Source organism: Nothoprocta perdicaria, unplaced genomic scaffold (genome assembly GCF_003342845.1).
Source record: "Nothoprocta perdicaria isolate Ctin4 unplaced genomic scaffold, notPer1 scaffold_60, whole genome shotgun sequence".
Taxonomy (NCBI): Eukaryota; Metazoa; Chordata; class Aves; order Tinamiformes; family Tinamidae; genus Nothoprocta; species Nothoprocta perdicaria.
Window position 1 is genome coordinate 633,245 of NW_020455866.1, and position 22,393 is coordinate 655,637.

The 22,393-nt window shown below is 38.6% G+C and overlaps 1 protein-coding gene across 1 annotated transcript in view; it reads left to right on the top strand.

Annotated features, from left to right (window-relative positions):
- Positions 1 to 219: 219 nt before the first annotated feature.
- The window catches only part of PKIA (cAMP-dependent protein kinase inhibitor alpha), a 37,183-nt gene continuing 15,009 nt past the window's right edge, over positions 220 to 22,393 (top strand). The window contains exon 1 of the mRNA XM_026049664.1: positions 220 to 257. The gene's annotated coding sequence lies outside the window, so the exon portion shown is untranslated. The remainder of the gene's footprint in view (positions 258 to 22,393) is intronic.

A 22,393-nucleotide genomic window follows, 5' to 3' on the forward strand; every position in this document is an offset into this window, starting at 1 on the left:
TCATGCGCTGCGAATTTAGGAGCAGCGGCAGCAGCTGCCGCCGGCGGCGGCGGGATGTGGGGGTGAAGTGACAGCGGGAGCCGCCGAAGGAAGGAGGAGGGAGCGAGCAGGGGGCGGGCAGCGACGCCGGGCGCCCCGCGCCGCTCCGCCCCGCCGAGCGCAGCGCCGCGGCCCCCACCAGCGGCCGCTGCGGGAGCGAGCGAGCGAGGCAGGGAAGGAAGGAGGCTGCAGGATGCGCTGAGCCGCTCGCTGGAAAGGTGAGCGGGCGGGGAGGGGGGTCTGCGGCTTCCCCGAGAGCCCGAGCGCGGCGCCGCAGCGCGTCCTTGCGCGCCCCGCTGCCAGGACGCGCCGCGGAGGAGCCTCGCGAGGGCTCAGCGGCCCCGCGGCGGCCGGGAGCGGGCRGCAGGTGCCGCGGGAGGCGCCCTGGGGCAGGCGGAGGGGCCCGGGGAGCCCCCCGAGGGGCAGGGGGGGTCTCGCCTCCGCGTCGCCCCCGCGAGCCCCTTGCGAGGAAGCTGGAGGGAGCGCAGAAGTTGGAGAGCAGATCCCGCACCAAAATGGAGTCTCCTGGTTCTCCGGAGGCTTCTGATCGCGTCCTTCTTTCCCCCTTGCTATCTGGCGTGGTAATGCTTGGGACAGAGCAGAATCAAAATGCCTGCGTTTGGTAAATCGAGGAATGCTCATCCTACAGGCTTTGGAAGTGAAAAAAAACCAAAAACGAGCATGCAGCATAGCAGCTTGGCCCATGGTACTGCACCATGTCTGTGGTACATAACGCTGGGCTTGCCATTACGTGAGGAGTCTCAGAATTGAGCAAAGGGAGGGAAAAAAAAAACCCCTCTCTCCTCCTCCCTTCCTCCTTCCCCCTGGCTCCGCTCTGCCCAAAAGCAGCGTGTTCCGGAGGAGACATGTCAGTGCAAGAGACTAGGCTGGCGTGCATGGGCACATCATTGCAACGAGAATTATCCATAGGTGCTAGTGGTTAATTGCTGCATCTAGTTTGGTTTGGAAGAGGAAGCAGTTATTGCATCTCTGGGAAGAAAAGGATTGGGTATTAATCTGTTATTAATGGAGAAAGGAAGTGGAATAATAAGAATTGGAAGTTTTTCTATATATCTTATTTGCTTAGATGACCAAATTTTGGGAGGATCCTATTATTCTGTGTCTTTAGAAAGCTGCTAGCACAGTGGTGGGACCCTAATTCTGACTGCAGGTGGTTGAAGGTCGACTGGCCACTGGCCATGACCCTGCCCAGTGATAAAATAGAGCCTACCGAGGTAACAGGAGATTGCTTGGACCGCTGTTGTTTTCTTCAGGACGATGTTTAATTATGTGCCTTTGCCTCAGAACTATTGCTGAGTAAGCAGGAGGTAAAAGATAGGACGAGAAATAAGTCTTCTCAAAGCTGAAATCAAGTGAGTAGTGAATTGCTAAGTCAAAGGTCAGTTCAGCAGATGCATCTTAGCTCTGAAGARGTGAGAATAAATCCATATATGTTTAGCCCTTTAAAGTGCTCTGTGGCATGTCCTGTGTATGTGTCTCRGGCCAGAAAAAGTAGCGTCTCTTTCTATCAAAACTACATCTTTCTTTTCACAAAAACTTAGTTTGTTCTGGTAAAACACTTAGGAGTCTTAGTTGTGATATTTCTCCTAGGCCTTTTTTTCCCTCTTTTTTTGGAACTAATGAAGAGCATGGCTGGCTGTTTCAGCTGCTGTTGCAGTGTTGTAGTCATGTGTTGATTTTCCCTMTAATTGTCCCTCTCTGGAAAAGAAAAGAAACCATGTAGCTGAGCTCAGACACTTCATATTAGTCCATCCAATCTATAAATTACAATCTGTTTCTTTGCTGAAGGGAGTTTATTGAAATATTCTCTTATTTGTTGTTGTAAATGTAGCATAGTATGAGTAATTGTTAATACTGATGCATCATTGGTATAGTAAATATAGCTGTTCGTGCTTCCTAGGAAATCTAAATAATGTTTTAAAAGAATGTTCATTTTTTTTAGCAATGGTGGTAGCAGAATGGAAAGAATAGCTGATGAAGAGTTGTACATTATCATATATGTGAATGTACATCTGGTGTTTGCTTTTTTTTTTCTCCAAACAAAACTTGTATCACTTTTGTTTGTATCTTTTGTGTCCTTCAAACATAGGTGCTCTAAATGTGTAAAATGCATGGATGTACACATGCCTGTGTGTGTCCATAGAGAAAAACAGTTGTAATTATCACCTTGAACTTAGTTTTGAGCAGTGTAACTCGTAAAAATCTACTCTATAAACTTCTCCTACAGATCCATGCTTTCTCCTTCTGTTACAGTAACTTCCCTATCTCTGCCAAGCAAGGAAAAAAACCCTTTGTTGTGGCTAATCTGGGACAGCAGCCTTGCTGGCTGGACGAGCAGCCGAGTTGACCAGCTGGCTGATGCCAGACAGACTGGGTAGCAGCTGAGATCTAGCTGCTTTTTCCTCGGAGGGTCTGCTGTTTTGGATCCCTTCATCTGGGTTAGTTGCACAAATTTGTAGAAGCTTAATTATCTTGGAGATTTCTGGGCCACTGTCAGCCTTTGAAACAGCAGGTTCATTTGACCAAATTTATGAGTGGGGGACAGATGGACATGTTTGCGTAAGGCATGTTTACTTAGGAGACCCAACAGAAAAACACCAATAACCTTGAATGCACTTGAAGCTACAGAGGTTTGATTTCACTTTTACTCCTTTCTGAGAGCTGAAATGAAACAATTCAGTTYATATTTATATATAAATGTTCAAAGCTGGTGTCTCTAAGTGCTGTTTGAATGAAGTAACCATGTCCCAGAGCAAGCATTTATTTTTTTAAGTTATGTTGTTACTAGATTTTGGGGATTATTTTCCCTTGTTTATTAATTCCTCTGAGAGATTAGGATACAAATAAATAAATAAAAAAATAAAAGTTATGAACTAGGTGTGAGTGGTCAGATATTTAAAAAAAAAAAAAAAAGGCTGAATATATACTGTAGATTTAGGACTATGTACCKTAATGTGTGCAAATGCTAAATCAAGAGTTTATCTTAACATGAATGGAACCATCTTTTCTTCACAAAAGAAACCTGTATTAAAGGACACGCACTTGGGAAGCAGTAACTTAAATTTCTAGATAACAGAGTGAAAACTTTTGAATGCCACATATCAACTTAAATTTCTTCTCCTGCTGTGTAAGTGCATTTTCTGTTAGAATCTTTAATTATTTTCAATAGAAGATCTTAACGCAAGTGGTCAGTCAGCTACAAAGGTAGTTAGTACTAACCAAGAGAGCAGAAGTAAGAGGAGTTGTTGTTCCCACCATCGATGTACTATCATTGATGTACACATGGGCCTTGAACGCTTTTGCATATGCGCCTAGTCAAGTCCATGCTGTACAACTTCGATGCTGAGGGCCAGAATTTATTATCTGAAGTACAGGGAAATTAATACAGTCTTCATGTATGCTTTTTGTGAAAGCACGTTGATTTAAGCATTTTCCTTAGAGCTGTATGTGATAGCAGCATGTTTAATTTTTAGCATAAGCAGCAATCAGCTTAATTTTACTAATTTCATGATGAAACAAGGCACTAGTTTGGGGAAGATCTCATTATATATTCTTATGTAATGACCTAATAAAAGAGATGATCTTTTTTGTATAAGAACTTTATGCTCCTGCTATCTATCTCTGTCATTACATATGAACATATTAGGAAAGGTAAGACAAAGTGGAGTCTCAGACAGGAGAATGAATACAAATGTCCCAACCAAATGCCAGATCAAATAATTTTTCATCCCTTAGTTCTTACAGTAGAATCAATAAAATATGACAGTGCTTTTTTTTTTTTTCTCTAAAACATACTGAAAAAGCCACTCTGCTTCTGAGGTGACTATATATTTTTATGGTGGTACCGTGATTCTAAGGCATTAATATCCCACTTCACTGGGTCAACTAAATATAAAGCTTTTTTTAATCCCAACTGCCTGGAGTAACTGCAGAGGAAAGTTTCAAGTCACCCAGGTTGTACATTCCTATATCAGATTTTTTTTTTTTAACTTGTATTAAAATGAATTTTAAAATTGACTATGTTATTTTTTTGGCTTTGCAGAGCTGATGGATAATTTAACCTATACCTTTTCAGGAGTATTTCAAAGCAGGTGACTAGTCTTTGTAGAGATGTGTATCCATTTCTGCACTAATGCCCCAGAAGCAATAGGCAAATAGCTTAAACTCTGATATATGAACTTTGCTTCTCTTATCTGACTGCATCTTTTGTGCCACTTCTTTGTTCTAGCAGTTATTCCAAAAGATTCAAAACAGTAACAAAGTTACTTTGGCAAACTGTTAGCTAGCCTATAAAATATTCTGCATAAAATACATTTTTCTAATATATATATCTCTATACGCTATATATATGTATATTTTTTCTAAATATTCCCTCGTTTGCCTGTGTACCTCCTACAGAATTTCCATTTACACATATGGCGAGCGCATAACTGGTGAAATGATCCTACCACCTGTTGTTTTAAAATAGCACAGATGCTTATTAATGGTCCTTCCATGATGCTGTTTATAGTACATGTTAAGCCTCCCTTAAAATGCTGTGGATCATATTGGTAAAGGATATTATTACTTCAGCAGCAGCTTCAGAAATGTTTTCATCATCTCTGCCTAATTGTTGATTGCTCAACAGAGAGAGGTAGGAGGGAGGCAAACTTCATTGTCTAGCCTGGACAAAGCAGAACTTTAAATGCATTTCTGCTTTAAAATCACCTAACCACAGATGGACCAAGTAAGACTCATCATATTCATGACAGTTCCTATTCACTTTCACTTCATTGAGATTGTATATTTAGGAGAGTGATTAGGGAAAACACATTGTTGCTTTCAAACTTCCCAGGGAACTTGCTGGAGGCACAGGATGTTCTTGGTATTAAGATGTTGCTAGTGAATTCCAAGAAAAGATTATTATGCACTGAAAAAAATATATTACAAAATAGGAACAAAGGATACATCTTATTTTTAAATTTAGCAAAAGCTCTTAGGAACTATTAGTGCGAGTTTCATTTTTTGGAAAGCTAATAGAATACAGCAGATATGGAGACCTTTTCYTTTTTTTTACCCCCGTGACAATTTGGCAGTTGCATTGACTGGTTGGGCTTAATACAACAGGTAAATAGAAAGCAGTTGTTAACAGTAGAACACTGACTGTCAGCTGTCAGCTTATTCTCTATGGGATGAGCATAAATCTTTTCCTATTTGGAAAAGCTATGCAGCATATCAGTTTAGACGTAGCCTGTAAGAATAGAAATTTGCTATAGGAGTAAAAACACTGGCAAGATTTCCCATAGAGGACTTCTAGAGAAGTAACTTCACAATTGGATACAAAATATTCTTGTTTTTCATACTGTCCTCTAGCTTTTGGGGTTCAGCATTATTTAGGAATATCTAGAGTTTARTGGGACATTTATACCATTATATGTTATAGCAATGGGCATGATGCCCTCACCAAATGTGTTTAATTGCTCTTTGAGCTTATTTACATTCTCAGTCTCCGTAGTATCCTCTAGCAGTTCRGTGTATAATGAATATCGAAAGTATCTTAATTTTGCTTTAAATCTGTCTCTAAAGATTTCATTTGGGACCCTTTTGATCAAMATCATTGTGAGAGATGCTGGGGTGATCATTCCTTTTTCAACTTCTCACTAGTCATGATTTCATGATTTACTGCATTCTTTTTTTCTTCAAGAACARGGTCTTCCTTGGTCAATTTACTCTTTAATCACATAGACTCTATTCTGGAATTCTGATTCTTTGACATTTTTCTTGCGTGCCTTTCTCCTGCTAATTTATTTTTGATGTGTAGTAGTCAGAACTTGGGAAATCTGCTTAGTGACATGATAATTTCTAATTCTGTTCAGTTCCTTTCCTAATAAGCTCTTACTGTGCAGATTCTTCTCAGGTGTCAATCGCATATTGCAACTGGGCTGACACCTTGCATCTGCAGTAGGCTCACTGTAAGATCAGTACAGCAATATGTCTGCAGTGAGACTGGAAAGAGCAGGTGCCTTAGCAGGCATTAAATTTGATAGTGTGGCATCAAAATCACTCATCTGACAAAGGTAAGAAAGAATAAAATGCAGCATGCGGCTTTATATAGAGCAAGAGAGATTCAATCATTCAGCCTTCCTTTGTTTCACGTGTTTTAAAACAGTGGGATGATGGCAGCCTTGTTGAGATGGGCCAGTGTTTGTGAGCTCTGACATGGCAAGAAGAAAATGAGAGAAAAAGGATTTGTTAATGCATGAAAGAATTGGAGCATGAGAGAAATACCAGAATTTAAAAGGCAGGCCTAATGTGAGGTACTTCATAAGGAAAAAAAAAATAATAATAAAAAAAAAAAGAGGAAGGGGAGGAAAAAAAAAAAAAAAAGGAAAATGGCATCAATCCTAAAAATAGACTGCTGCATTTTCAGTAGCTGTTATTTGTAAGCTCTTGTGGAATCAAAGGATAAGAGATATGAATCGAGTGTGCGTGCATATAGAAACTGTGACTTGAGAAAAAGACAGTGCTTATCAAAATTGATTACAACATGCATTAAAAGCCTAAGTATATCATAACTATTTTTTTGGTGAAGCAAGCTAATTTTATCATAATTTCTTTACCTACAGACTGCTAATATTTATGTTTAATTTCTTTAAAAACAAGCACAACAACCTTTTCCAAACAGATTATTTATCCTGAATTGGGGATTTCCTAGTTTATCCTGAATAGCTAGAGGCATTCAGATCCTTCTTTGTCTATATTGGTCTGCAAGGAGTTCAGGTGTTGATCTGCTGAATGGCAGCTGTAATATGAAGTAGGAAGAACTGTATGATGCCAGTGACATTTACTCAGAGGGATAATGTGCAAAAATAACACTACCACCTCCATGTCTTTTCAGAGTGCAATTTTTATGGCTATTCTGAGTGAGGTGCCACTAGGGACTGGCTGGGCAATGCCAATATTTTTTTGAATTTTACAAATTTGAAAACACTGATAAATGGTGTGATCAGGTATATAGCCTCAACCAAGGGTGTTGTACACACCTGTTTCTTCCCTCGCAGCATTTCCAAAGCAATYAGTGTCTAAATCGCTATTTATGTAAAATGAGCGTGACATCTGTGCATCCAGATCAACACAGACATCATATAAGAAATCATGCACCACCATTTCTCATTAAACCTTACTATTCATTAGATAACGATGTAGCAAGAGAYGCTAAACAGACAAAAGATTTTTCTCGTATACTGGGGAAATGTATTATTCATCTAGTATGTTTCGTAGTGGAGGATCTCAAAACACTTTTATAGCACTTTMATTTTCTTTGACGCTATTTTCGAGTAGAGAATGAAAAAGTGTTTAATTTAGAGGTTGTCTTTCCGCAGCTGTACAGCCCATAAGACTGCAGAACAAGGAGTTTATGCTAATCCTCAGGAAAGTAATACTGATTTCTAAAAGCTGCTGCAGCACACTGAACCATGCTATTTCCACCCAAGCAGAAAATTCTCTTTTCTATTGCTTTTGTGCCTTATAGAAGTATTTTTTGAAGGCCATTGATCCAGCTACAGGCTGTAGCTCTCTGCTTCTTAAGCAGTGTTTCTGGAGGGGAAACACCCTATACAAATGCATTTTCTGCGAGTTTGGTAGATTTTTCAAGTCYAGGCTTCATTATCATTTTTTCTACCCTTCTTGGTCTGGCTGACAGCTACTTTCAGAAATATCCTTAAATTGTTACCAAGGATTTGGGTGCGTTTTTGGCTGGGTCAGCTAATGTTCTCCCAGATTAGTCTAGAATATGGTTTGGGAATTTGTGTGGGCTAGGGGTTATTTTTCAGTAAGCATTTTGGATATTCTTTAGCAAATAATTTCTCCTACTGGAAAGATTTCAGTTTACATTATATTTATATGGTTGCTGTTGAGTCATGCCAAATTATCATCAAATTTGTCAGCCTCTTCTCTGCTAAAACTGATGAAAATAGTGAAAGGTTTCTGTGCATTCTGTGACATTTCACCTTCAACTGCCATTCCGTCTTTGACATCTTTCTTAAACAGTTAATCATATCTGCCCATTGCCCTGTTGAAGAAATTCTGATTTTCTAACCACATTTCTAGAGTATCCCTGCTCTATTCAAAGACCATTAATTACAGCAAAGTGCTTTAAATCATCTCATAGTCTCTGGGCACACCTGAAGATTTTCTCAAAAAAGGCTGATACACCAAGAGTTTATAGTAACAGTTGCAAGGATTTATCAGTTGTTATGTTTCTATCATGTTTTTATTTTGTGTTCAGGTGTGATATGAAGATGTTTAAGTCATTTTAGTGCCTCAGATGTTAACAGAATTAACATTTCTGTAACAGTGACCTCCCATCCCAGACTGATTTTTAGACGTACTTGATCAGAATTGTTGACCAGGTAAGGTGCTATGGATGAAACATGAGAATGAGACATAGTGCAAATCAGACATGGTTTGCTTTTATAAATGARGGTTGCCTGCAAGGCCTGTCTGAATGCTGGCTTGCACATACCTGAAAGCATAGACCATTAACAAGTCTAGTTTAGGCCTTCTTCTCTAAGACCCGTATATTGCTCAGAACCTAACCAAGGCAGAACATGGGCCACTTTCTCTGTGTCTCTCTCCTTACCTCTTCACTGGCAGCTTCAGGAGATTCTCACAGAAGATCTTAATGAAAACACATTCTAATTTTTGTAATAATTGGCTTAGAAAAAGCTGCACAGTGCTATAGCTGACAACAGCCAGCTAATCTGAAAAGATCTTGTGTCATTCTGTGAAGATGCCATTGTCTATGAACACAGGGAATAAAACAAGACTTGAATAAACTCTAAGTTGCACATCTGTGTGCCGCACTATGTGCCCATAGATTATGCATAACACCTCCACTTGGACTGGTGGACAGAGCCTTTCAACATCTGGAATGTAGGCCTTTCAACATCTGGAATGTAGATATCCTTTCTATGGAACCTGGGATGGTGATGCAGAGACTGGATATATCTAGGTCTCATCCTGACACATGAACAGGAAAAATCTATAAAGTATTCATGAAGCATAAAACTTTTAATATTAATATTACCAAGTTTTAATTTAATTTTTTACTATCCAAGGTGTTGTTGGCATTTCTCATACACATCTCAAAATGACAGAAACTATCACCTGCACTGAGCAATTTTCCCACTTCTTTCTTTGCTGTAGCAGCTGTAGCAGGATCTATCATACAGTATGGCTTAGCTCTAGCCTTATGATAAAAATACATTTTGGGTACTAATTTCCATTTCTGCTGCTGCTTGGAAGAGGATATGTTTGGTGCTTGCTCATCTACTCTGAGCAGAAGCGGGGGGTGGAAATCCATAGTCAAGTGAGACTTAGCTCTACATGGAAGTGTTCTGCCAGGTGCTTTGAAGAAGTTAAAATGACTTTTCTGTGAGGAACACATTTCAGAAAAACAAAGAAAAAAGTTTACTATTTTGTTATTCATAATCTCAAATTTGAACTGCCTTTTTGGTGAGATATTCTCATCAACTGAAACAATTTTGACTTTATCACCAAGCTACTCGGGGAAAAAAGTTAGGTGAGGAAGGGCAATTTTTATCTGCATAAAAGACTTCTTTCCCACAAGCCTTAGAGAAAATCCATTTATTTCTGTGGAATTTCTGTGACATTTTCCTCTTTTTCTTATGGGCAGGTCATCTGCAGCAATTTGCTAGTCTGTTTCTGTAAGTGTGTTTAGACTAGCTATCCAAAAAAAACAAAGGGATTCGTTTGTCCCATGTAGTTGGCTACAACTTGCTCATACACAGCTGTGCCACACATTTAAATGAGGTGGTCCACCATCCCTTCTTCTGTTCTGTCCACCATCCCTTCTTCCGTTCTGTCCACCATCCCTTCTTCCATTCTTCTGTTCTCTTCACTCACAAAGATCTTGGAATACAAATAAAATTTCACAGTCAGAAGAAAATTAATGTTATTCCAAGAGGATAAATAGAATGAYGTATAACTGCCAAGTTCTGTTCATTTGATATTAATTGTAGGTGAAATAGTAGAAAAGGAGCTATATTGCTTTCACTTAGAGTATTAAACAGTACAGCAGTATGCTTAATGCTAGTCATTGGTAGTTAACAAAAAATATACCTTGTCAGTGAGAACTATCATATCAGTCTATATATTTGGGAGATGTTTGGATGAAATTAAAAAAACTTATTACTGTGTTTCACTAAGTGAAAAGGAACTAACCCAATACCTTATCACACCTGCCACCTCAAACACCTCTCGTACAGTCTGCCAGCTTTGCAAGTTAGTTCCAGATCCCAGACAACACGGTGGTGGATGGCTAACTTGTGCTTACTCAACAGAACTATTTTATAGCTGTCATATATGTGTGAYGTATGTCTTCCCCAACAAGTCCCCTGTAGTGTTTAGGTGACTAACTCAGGATAAGAAACTGCCAAACTGCCTTTGGGACCACTATGAAAAAACTTCCAAGAGATGGAATAGTTACAGAGCTCTCTGTCCACTCTGAAAATACCAGAATATGTTTACTAATTGGTTGCTTTTGCCTTCTTGCTCAATATCTTCAATATTCTGCAGTCCTGGTGGGTGCACCCTTACCCTCCTCTTCCCTCCCTGCCCACCCATGGGGAAGAGCTATTTCTACAATAGAAACAGAATTTGTTAGCACTGTAARGAGCTGTGAATATCTGGAAAGCTATGCAATTTTGTACACTTTTAGTATTTATTTTACTGCTGGAAAGGCTTGTTTTCCTCCTGCTAATTTGTCTTGACATACAACCATTCAATTTTTCTCAAAATAAAATTTGCATTTCTATGATTTCAAAGTTAAGTGTGCTTGTTCAAAAGTGGTGGCATTCAGGATTTTAAGTATAGCAAGTATCAGCAGTGTCTTAAAATACCTCTTTCTAAGGCTCCCAAAGTGCATTTGATTACTAGATGACAGCACAAAGAGGATACAGAGACCTCCCAGGCCTAAAGGCCTCTGACCTCTGCTGCTTTGTCTATTCATATGTAATGCAGACAAAATTTTTCCAAGTGTGTTTGGCTGCTACCTTGCAAAGGCAGTGAAAAGTCTTTGCAACCTTCTGTCAGTAATTTTATAGAGGCATTAAGCCTTAAGAAAAGCTGAAGAGGAGGACTGAAAAAGCTTCTGAAAATGTATTTTTTTTCTGTTTTTCCTTTGATGTTCAAGACTTCCTTCTAGTTACAGGGTCTTTAGAAGATGCAGATTTCTGTGGTTGCTTGTAGAAATGATGAAATTTGGCCTCTCTGATCCTTTTTAAAAACATCTATTTTCATGTTGAAGGTAAATTCACTTATTATATGCCTCAAAATGCTGACTTTCTTGCTCAGAAAAATATGAAACTATTGAAAATATGAAGCTAGGCATTTTTTTCCTTTTTTTTTCCCCCTTGTATGACTTATCACTTTCCTTGCCTTATTTAAATGTTTCACACATCATGTATCCCTTGTGACTAGGCTGTGTGTCTTGGTTCTTTCTATTCTCTCTGTATTAGGCAATATGCAATTCTTTTCTCTAGCTGCATTTTCAACCTTGGTACAGACTGTTCTCCATTGCAGCTCCCTCCATCTACAGTAGGGTAAGATCCTTGCAGGCATCAGCACGTTACCTAAAGCATTGATAAATAAAACAAAGACATCCCTGCTGTGAAGCGAGAGGGCTGCTGACTGTGCTGTGTGCGTGCTATCTAGTAGCATGAAGACAACAACCTCTTGGATAAGTTGCAGTTAGAGGATTCCAACTGGCTGCTTGAAATTAATTATTGAAAATGACATGAAAGAYGAGATGAAGAGAGACAAGCACTAGCAATTATGATTAGTAAGAGCTSGCAAAGAGTCTCTCATAAGCATCTTTAAAAGAAAACCCCACATCAATAAGCTGTTTATGAGGGGTATTCTGTTTGTTTTGGTTTGGTTTTGKTTTTTTATGAGCTGTTGCCAGAGCTTSTTATGGGATCCTTTGTCTTTAGCTGTTCCACCTTGTTCTTTTCCTTTTGCATCCCTCTTCTTGCTCTTGCTTTTTCTCTCAAAGAACTGACATGAGTCAGCTTCGTGCCCTGGACTGGTCTGAATTACTGCTTCATATTGTCCATCTATTGCCTGTTTTCTAGATTGTCTTACAAATTTATTTTTAGATCCATGCATATATACATGTMCATGCACTCACATGAATATTTTAAAAGTTCAAAACTACAGTGTACAAGTAAGGAATCTTCACAACCCAAATGCCTCTTAGGTACCTTTTTTTCTAGATGTTGTTCATAGTTGCGTTTTTTTTCCCTCACTACTCAAATCATCACAAACAATATTGGACACTGTTCAAAGGAGGCTCTTAGTTCAATGCCTGTTTGCCTTGCGTATTTCTAAGGCTGGCTGCCATGTGCCAGTTTAATTAGAGATCATCATTCTGTCTCTTTCTACCAACACTACCGAGCTTATGGATAAGATGTGTAAGATTTGATTAGATAGAATATGCATATTTGTTAGTAGACAAATCCATAGCAATATTTCTTGTTCATTTATCATCAAGTTCAAGGCCAAAGGATGTGTGTTATTGCAAATTAAGGAGTTAAATATGCAAAACCTCATCTTCTCTCGAGAAATTACATTTTGACTCAATGCGTGGAATCTAATGAGAATTCAATCAGTACAGCTTCTTCAGTAAAATTAATTAAAACTGGTGTCCTGAGAAAATGTAGGAAGCTCTCCATTAATTTTGTTTCAGATTACACTTCTACTCTTTGCAACCTTAATTAATCAAATGTTAGCGGTTACTCAATCTGGAAGTGCTGTTTGGGGATAAAAAATACCAGGGGGCATGTTTCTAACTGAATGTTGGCATCTGGAGGGAGAAGCACTGGCCCTTTTTTTCCAAAGGAGGAGGAGGAGGAGTCAGTATACTCTGAAGTCTGARCAGGAGTAAGAGAAAGAGGTAAAAGACAAATTGTCCTTCAGGACAAGAATTGGCCACAGAAGGCAGAAAACAAAATAATTAACAATTATTCTTCTAGAAGAGGAGGTGACCTTCACGATGCCCAATTATGCAGACAAACCCTAATTTAAAACATGCTGTCTTGTTCTCACAGTTGGATRTTTCAGTATCTAGTTTATGCAAGGAAGCCTAAAGTTTTAGGGCTGAACAGATACCTAGGTAGTCTCTGGTTGACATCACAAGCTGAGATGGAAGTACCTGGTTATTTAGAATACATATCAGCAACAAACATGTCTAGAGCAGGCCAAGGTAATGTGAGGAAAGCATGCTGCCAAGCCTCAGWGAGACAGTACCATCATTGTTTCCTTGTTTCCTATCTAAAGTCCAGTTTTGCAGCCCTGGGTACCAGGAGGATATATGCTGAGCCTAGCAGAAGCTGCTAAGATGGTCTGGAGCACCTGGAAGCACCTGATGCACCTGGAAGGCCCTYGTCACTGCCCTGCCCTTAGTGGGCTTTTCTTGAAGACATGACTTCTGTTTTCCTTACGTTACCATGCTAAAGCATTCCAATAAATTGAAACTGCCCATAAGACACTGGGATCCCTGATAAAATATCTCATATTTAGATACAAACAGRTTTGTTGTTTTTATATATTTTACCCTGATATAGAAAAACAAAGGTCTGTGATAACAGTCACTGCAAATTAAACCTCTTTTATCAGTTCCACTCGTGTTCAAGATATCTCAAGTAAAACCTCATCACAGGCTGTAATCTAAAGCAACTCCTGGAAGTAAATTATATTAGTTTAATACAATTGATAAGTGCAGCACTCAGACTGTACTAGTCTGACACTGGACAAAGAACAAAAAATGAAGCAAAGAGTGCAAATTTGGCACTTTTTGTTTTATTGCATCTTGACAACACTGCTCCAGGAGACTGTATAGCTTCCTGTCCTGAGAGGGGTTAGTTTTCAACAACAGCCAGAGGCTTTCTGCTCTGTCTTGTGCAGCTCATGAAAGGTTGTGAAAATATATATATATATTATTTAATTTCAGCCTTTCTTTCAGAATCAAAAAAGAAGATATAATTCCAGCACTATATCCATAGTATCATGGCACAAAGTAATTTCTTTATATAGAGTGCTTTTTTTTTTTTTTTTCAGTCTAATCATACTGAACTATTTCATTTTATACTTTGCTATTAGATACTCTAAATTCTTGCTTTAATTGACAAAATTAGGACACAATAGTAACCTACAGCTTCTGTGTTGAGGTATCAAGTGTACCGTAGCTAATTATAATCAACACAATATTTTTGAGACTTCCTTACAGCAAATAAAAATCACCTTGAAATGGCATTTGTAGGAATGTCTCAAGGTAGAAGGTAGAAGCTTTATATCAGTATACTGACAGAACTGACTTTTTCTCTTTAAACCCTTCTTTGTGTATAGTATAAGACATAGGCTGTCTCTGCATTATAGTTGTTTTCAAGTGCCCAAGGTTAATCGGTTTTGGCCTTTGCCTCTTTGAAATACAAGGCTGAGCAGAGTGAAAAATGACTGGAACTGGTAGGGTTTAGCTTTGTAATAAGTGATTACTACTTCGGGTAACATCTAAAAGGTATAATGCAGCTTTGTGGAAACTTTATGCAGTAATATTAAAGATGAGGGTATTTGATTACATGCTTAGTCATCAGACTGAAGCAGTTTGCTTTTGTTGGCAWCTTGATCACCGCCTATGTTAACTCAAAACAGAGGTGGTGGTTTGTTTTGCTTAGCTTATCTGAGTSTTGTTTTGAAGTTTCTTTACTAATTAGCTTGAAACACAACTGAAAATGTCTCAGGCTTTATTTGTTCAAAGTATTTGTTTGGGATTTGTTAAAACTTGTTTTGTTTGGGATAATGAATATGATTTTCTAGAGGGGGAAGGGGCTCTTTTTTTTTTCACAACCAAGCATATATTCCCAAGCTAAGAGTACTGGCTGCCTTTGCATTTATCCTGCTGTTGTCCTGAGAATTGCATACCTCTTGCTTACTTTTAATCTTGGAGGCTATTTTTATACTGTTAGGATTGTTAACTTCAGATAATCTGAAYACCTTTTTACTCACTCACTCTAAGCAGTAAAATTAAGCTGCAGGATTTCTTAGAAAAAAACTTTTTTTTTTTTTTTATCTTTCTAAAGTTTTTGCAAAAAACTTATTGGAGTTTGCTTTCATTTTCTACAGAGCCCATCAGCTTTGATAGTCCATTAAACAGTATAATGAAGTTTGCCAGGCAGAGGAATAGTTACCCCAAATAGCTGTATCAGACCTACGAAATGACTATGTTATGTAATGTGGAGTTTAAAGCAAACATGAAAATTTCCTTTGGCTTTAGAAATTCAATATTACCTCAGTTACCCCAAATTGAATTGGAGTGGTAGTGATTGCTAAAGAACATCTTGGTGCATGCACAGTCCTGCCCATCTGGACACAAATGCATTATTCCAGTAACAACATCATGTAAAATAGCTCTATGGAAAGGAGGACACATATGTCAAGACGTTTGGATCGAGCAGTGCTTCACATAGATATCAAGCATCCAGTGTGTGAGCTTTCATAGTGCCCATTTCACCCAGTCTTCCACGCTCTTGATTCCCCCCCATAAACATACACTTTCTGTTTAGGATATTTTTTGTTTAAAAGTAATTTAAAATCTTGTACATTTTCATGAGTGTTAATATGTAAGTATTAGTATRTTAATCTCTGGAGCGATCAAAGGAAGAAGAGCGTCAAAATAGAAAACTGGGAAAAGATTCTCTGTACTAAATTGAAAGTCAGATATTCCTGAGAGAGTTTTAGTGTACAAATTGATTTGATGGAGGGGAGTTTTTTGGAAAGAAAGCTTGTTTTTGTAGCTGTTGTTTTCATCAACTTCAGCAGATCTTGAAGTTGGTACCACATCTTCAATCTTCAGGGTTGGTGTCCTGCACTTCAAAATTATATCAAGCCAATTTTTCGGAAATGCTAAGAGACTTCAGCCAGCTTCCCTAAGTACTTCCTTTAAATGAAATACTACATTTCCCTAAAGTACTTCATTTAAAAGAATTCTTACTAATTTCTGRAGCATGAGTAGTATTTCATGTTATAGTAATTCATAGTATTTCATATTAATAGTATTTCATACTATTAGTATAGTATGAAAATAGTATTTTATGTGTATAGTATTTCATGTTAATCACCTCAAACTGAAAATGTCAAGTTTTATATACTATGTTCACCTGAATTTGGCTTGTGTCTTTTTTACCTATTGTTCTTGGGAAGTGTTCACTTATAAAACTTATTCTTGGGAAGTATTCACTTATAAAACAAGCTAATCAATGCTTAAAATAGCCCACAAGCAAACATGCCACCTCTTGCAACAGKCCTTCCACCTTGGCAGTTCTTTCTCCACTGTCAGGCATGAGTTGAACTGGATAACATGGCATGATTTTAAAAAAAGGAATTTATAGTTCTGTTACTATAGTGAATGCTTTCTTGGAAGCAGTCTATRGGCATGAAAAGCTCGTATATACTCCTCCTCCACCTTTCACAGTATAAAAACCTAAAAATGTCAAGGCTAATCTCAACTCTCAGTAATTTAAAATAACAGGAAAGATTCCTGGTCCTCTCCCATGTAAAACAAAGGCTTCAGTCTTAGGATAAAAAAGAAATGTAGCTTTTACTGTCTATAAATATCATGCTTGTAAGTCTTGTGATCTTTGAGAGCACTGAGATCTTGGTCTGCAATGGTRGAGATGAAAGGTGATGCTTGCATCTCTCACTCATGGCATTTACATGCTTGTCACTGCCTTCACTTGCAATGATGCTATCTCACATCAGCCCGTTGGTATAAGGAACGTGTAACAAATAAAGTCACTGGGGGCCTGTGATTTCCCCGTCTGGGGTGGAAAGAAGGTGTCGGAGGAGCAGTTTTGGCAAGYCAGTCAAGTTTAAAAAAAGATACTGGAAATAGAAAGTCCTTCTTGTGCTCATATGTTTGCATCAGGAGACTCCTGATAGCTTAAAAAAAATGTATTTTTTTAAGCTAATTATTTGAGGTACCAAAAATGATTTTTACAAAGAGACAAACATTTGCAATAGATTGACCAGTATGGATCGTGGTTACAGCCTCAAATATATGGTATCGTATCACACCTGCACTTTACTTTCATGCTGCATTTAATTATCGAGTCATAAAGTTTGCTCAGCACAGAGTAGTTGGTTATTATCGTTATGAAGCAAATCAAAGCAGAAACAAGTTCATTCGCTATTTACCTAAAAATGAAAAGTTGTTATTACAGCTAACTCACTAGAGATGTTGTCTAAAAGACTAATGATGGAAATGTCACACTAGGTTCTCTAGCAGCCTAGATCATAACACTGAACCTCTCCGAGACCACTTTTTTTTCTATTCTGTTTAGCTTGATACTTCTTTTTCAGTCTTTCCTGTAGTCATTTGTGTCAGATATTGAAAAGTTTATTAAATTAGAATGGCAGTAACTTTTCATCACTTTCTTTAGGTAAAATATTTACATTAAATATAAAACACTATACAAATGAGTCTAGGAATAGTGAAGTATAGATAGAAAAGATGTATGATCGCTGCCAAAGTTCATATGCACTGACTTTAAACAACGCATAATATTCTTTGTATTCATATGCTTTTGCAGTCCTACTTCATTCATACTCATCTGCAACCCTTGGAGACTGCCAAGGAGCAGATCTGATAGCAACTCCTGCCTAGAAACTCCATCTGATAGAAACTCCTGATAGAAGGTGGTTGCACTCTGGGAAGAGTTGCAAGCAACTGCATAGTCAAAAAACTCAAGTCTATGTGTAAGCCGATAACTTTTAATACTTTTTTTTCCTGCATCTTCTCTTTGTGTGCATTATGTACAAGCAGAAGAAAAAAAACTATGTGAGATAATMGCATTTCTGAATCTTCCCATACTTGTGTGTTTAATTTTGGTATAAATATATTTGGTATAAATATATATATATTTTGGTTACATGGTATAAAATGTAACCTATAAGTCAAACCTAAAAGACCTAAATTAGATTTGAGAAATTTGTGGGTTTTATGATTTGTGGGAGCTTTTTTTTTTCTTTTGGTGGAATTTCAGAATTTTATGGGAACCTTTTTTAATACATTTTCTTCACCTCTGCAAAGGTGCTTCCTCCCCCCCACCTCCATCCCACAGCTTTCTGAGAAAGAATGATAGTGAAGGAGCAGAAAAGCTCCAGAAGGAGAGTGAATATTCCACAGYGTGTTAGTGGGAAATGCAGCAAGGAAGAGGACTCCCGTATAAAAGCAACCAAGAGAAAATTCAGTATTCCTTTTAACTGAGTTTATGCATGGGGAAAACCAAACAGAAAGCCCATCCCATTTATAGCTCCTTCTACAATGTACCTAGAGTAGCAGGTACCTAGAGTAGTGAGCTGCTGGGAACAGTTGTTCAAGGTTAAGTCGAAGGCTGTTATTATCTGTGGAAGTTTATGCAAGTTGCGACTCCTTCAGAGCTGCGTTCGGCCTTCTGCTGTTTGTCTCATTAAGATGTTTGTTAGATGGTGCCTCRCCCAAGAAGGTTCTTATCTTTTAAAACTTAGGTAAACTCCCAGTTCAGATTGGACAGATAAGTCAAAAATAATTTGTAGTTAATTGTGAATGTATTTTGAGTTTCTTAAATCACAAACATGTTTTCCAACTTCAGGTTTGTCAGTGTCAGGACATGTTAGTGCTGCAGTTCCAGATAATCTTCATAAGGAGTATCTTCAGAACAAGCTGAAGAGAGTTAAAGTTTCGTTGAGAAAAAGCCTGGAAGAGCCATATGTGTGTTTTTCTGTTGCTTTAGGTTTGAGTCTGTATCAACTCATCTGTGTAGCTATCTTCTTTCTATTACAAATCACAGCAGCAGTTTACCTTTTGTGGAAAAAAATGGTATTCAGAAACTCTTCTAGGGTAGTTATTACTCTTGAGACTTTTTTTTCTCTTTGCTAGGATTTCAGAATTGAAGTCTTAGGAAATATTCTTCCCACAAATGCACCCATATTGTAAACAGGAAGCTTTCTTCAGTCTCTGTTCATACTTGTGTATTTGTATCTTAGCTCATATATCAAAAGCACARCTTGCAAAGTTTATTGCATTTTATTATTTTTGCATGTAGGTTAGAWGTGTTTTGCAACTTTTCTACATTCTTCTAACATTTTTTAGTACTCGACTACTGCTATAAGAGGGAGAGCTGTGTGCTGGAATAAAGAGTTTGGGCTGCAGAAAAAAATGCATTAGCTTTGACTGGCATGAATATAAAATGTCTATTGTGTGCTGATGCTTTTTTTTTATTAGGACATCTCTTAAAATGATCAAGCAATTCTGTTATAGTTGGCTGAAATCAGTGACCTCTGAGAGAATCAAGGAAAGTCTGTCTGGTTTCTGTGCTTCCACCACTCCCTCTTGTAAACAGTTTGTCCTGTTATATTCTTGCTTTGGTTCTTTCTTCTTTTAGATGAAGAAATAGGGCACTAGAGGAATCACAAATGCGAGCTTTAGTTGGCTTTACATTGGTGATGAAGAAATTGGAAGTCTCCAGTTCAAAATGGCAACTATCACTAATTAATTTTATATAACTCTTCCCAAGAATCCACAGAATTCCCACTTGAGGTTGGACGTGGTGAGGGAGGAGGTAGAGTCTGGTAGCCTGACAGAACTGAGGCTGCTGCAGCACCATATCCCTGTACCTAAGCAGTAGGCAGGCTAAGCATCTATTTCCTACTAGGTGCGCATGTGAACACACATGTATATATGTGTGTGTGTGTGTAGAGAGAGAGAATTATATATTTAGAAAATATATACACACACATGCACACATRTATGCATAGAGCTGGCAACACAAATTAACTCAGGCATACATAGCATTCACACAAACAGGAATAGCACCTGCGGTCTCATCCAGTTCTCTTCTGTGGCTGGGACAGGAGGAAAGCCCAAGGACTGCCCTTTAGTCCTTGCTCTTGTACAATCTGTCCACCTTTAGCTGGTCCCAGATTCCTGGTTTCTCCAGCTGCTGGCACCTTGGACATATGAGCTAAATGCCCACAATCCCACTCCAGATGCTGGTTCAGACCCCCCGCCCTGCCACAGTGACTGTCCATGTGTGCACACGTGTGCACGCAAACACACAGGAGGCATCCAGTTGTTGCCCATGGATGCACCATGGCTGCCCATGGACACTACCCAGTAGCTGGTCCTGAAGCTTTGCTCTTTCCAGGCACCTGGCCCTTAAGGCAAACACATGCGTATGCTCACTGGGGTCTCTGACCCCCAAACCCTACAGATCAGATCCTGATTTGTGTACCCTCGCTCACTGTAGTTGCTGGCAACTTAGGTACTCTCCTGAGGGCACCTGGGAGCCCTCCAAGCCATAGTCCAACTACAGTTGCAGGTACTTTATGTCACTCACTGCAGCATCTCCAGTATCTGGCAGTCTTGTAGGACAGCCCTGGACAAGCCCAGTGATGGTGTCTGTTCCCCAGAATCCAGATAATCTGGTTTCCCATGCCTGCCATGGGGTCTCTTCTGTGCTGCAGGAGATGAATCTGTGATGGGCTGATTTTCTTCCAGGGCAGGATATTATTTGGGTTCTCTCACCTGCTGTCATCTCTCTGTGCTGCATTGTATGTGTGTGTAGAAGAGCTGTTTATCACATAACTCACCAGGTATCATATTAATCAGACTACATGTATATAAAAACATGTCTTAAATTCGAGTCAGGCAAAAGATTGTGTAATACAGCACAACTGCTGATTAAATATTAGTATATTCGATTCACTGCTTAGTTTCCATCTGTTACCAGCACATGGAAGCTTGTCAGCATTGTTAAGGACAATTCTGTAATATGCAGATTTTCTAGTCCCAAGTGTTCAAAATGATCCTAAGTCATTAGGGATTCCTAAAGGAGAGGGAAAGCTCTTGTCTCTTTTTTGCCTTTTTTTTTTTTTTTGATTGTTTTTGTTTTCCAGACCTTAAGAATTATGCTTTCAGATTTACCACTGCAAATGTGCCTTCTTTTGTCTTTCTGTGATATTACAGGACTTCCCTATAAATCCCTGTCTCTCCTCCAGCTTGTGATTCACCGTTCTCAAGTTTTAGGTCGCTTGCTCATCATGAAGGAGCTCCTGTAAAATGTTGCTTTTCTCAAACACAGAGTCAAGGTCTCAACCACTTGTCTTTCAACACTACTCACACTGATTTGTACCTAAGCTATGCTTTTCAATATTGGTGATTTTGAAGAATAAATATTTAAAGGGGATCACTCTGAGGGAATTACATCCACTAACCCTTGTTGAATCATACCCTTGGATAGCTGGACTGCCATGCATGTATGCACACATATGCATAAGGGAGTTAACCCCTTCATGCCTTTATATTCAAGAACTTGATTTCTGGGCCTACCACAGTCTTTCTTAAAATCAAGTTCTCTTTGAGACTTGGAATACTGCAAACTATATGAAACTGCCGCTCTCTTTTCCCATCCACCGCCCCTTATTTATTCATTCATTCATTCATTCATTCATTCATGTATTAACACTGAAGACAGATTTGCCTCTACAAAGGTCTTTGAGCACCTCTGGTGTAACACCAGATTTCATATCCATGTTCCCTGAGTCTGAAAGACATCTTTCCTGCCATTCCTTTAATTCAGGACTAACACCTAGTTTTCCATAAACATAACTGCGCATAGGAATGCTAAAATGGATGACAGCAACAACAGCAAATGATAAGATATTTCCTGAAACTCCCTTAAAAGTCCCCAGTATTGAACTATTAGACCTTCTTTTATATCCTCTCAACTTGGCACACAGTAAGAGATTTGAACTCAAGCATGTGGGACTGATGTGCTTGAACAGTAGCCCTGTGTTTATACTACTCTACATAATTTTACAGTACTGAATTAACTTAAAATACCCAATTGAGTCAGCAATAAGAAAACAAAAATGCTCTTCCACCCTTGCAGAAGAAGTATTGGAAGGCTATAATGAGAAAAAAAACTGTTTGCGGATGGAAAGGACAAAGTCTCTTAAGAGCAGCAGGAAGATATCTATCCAAAAAGCAAGTGGAGCCCCAGTTTATAACATCTATTTTGAAATTAAAAAAAAATGGAACCTTGTGCTAGGGAGTTCTGAAATAATCTTATTTTATTCTGAATGACAAAATGGAATATTTGCATATAGGTTCCTTTTTTTTGAGCTGATTACCTTTATAGTACACTGCTTATAGAGATRGTTTGCTTATTTTTGTCTGACTGGTAACTTATTCTCCTTTAGGTAAAGATTTCTTTGCTTCAGTGAAAGAAATATATCT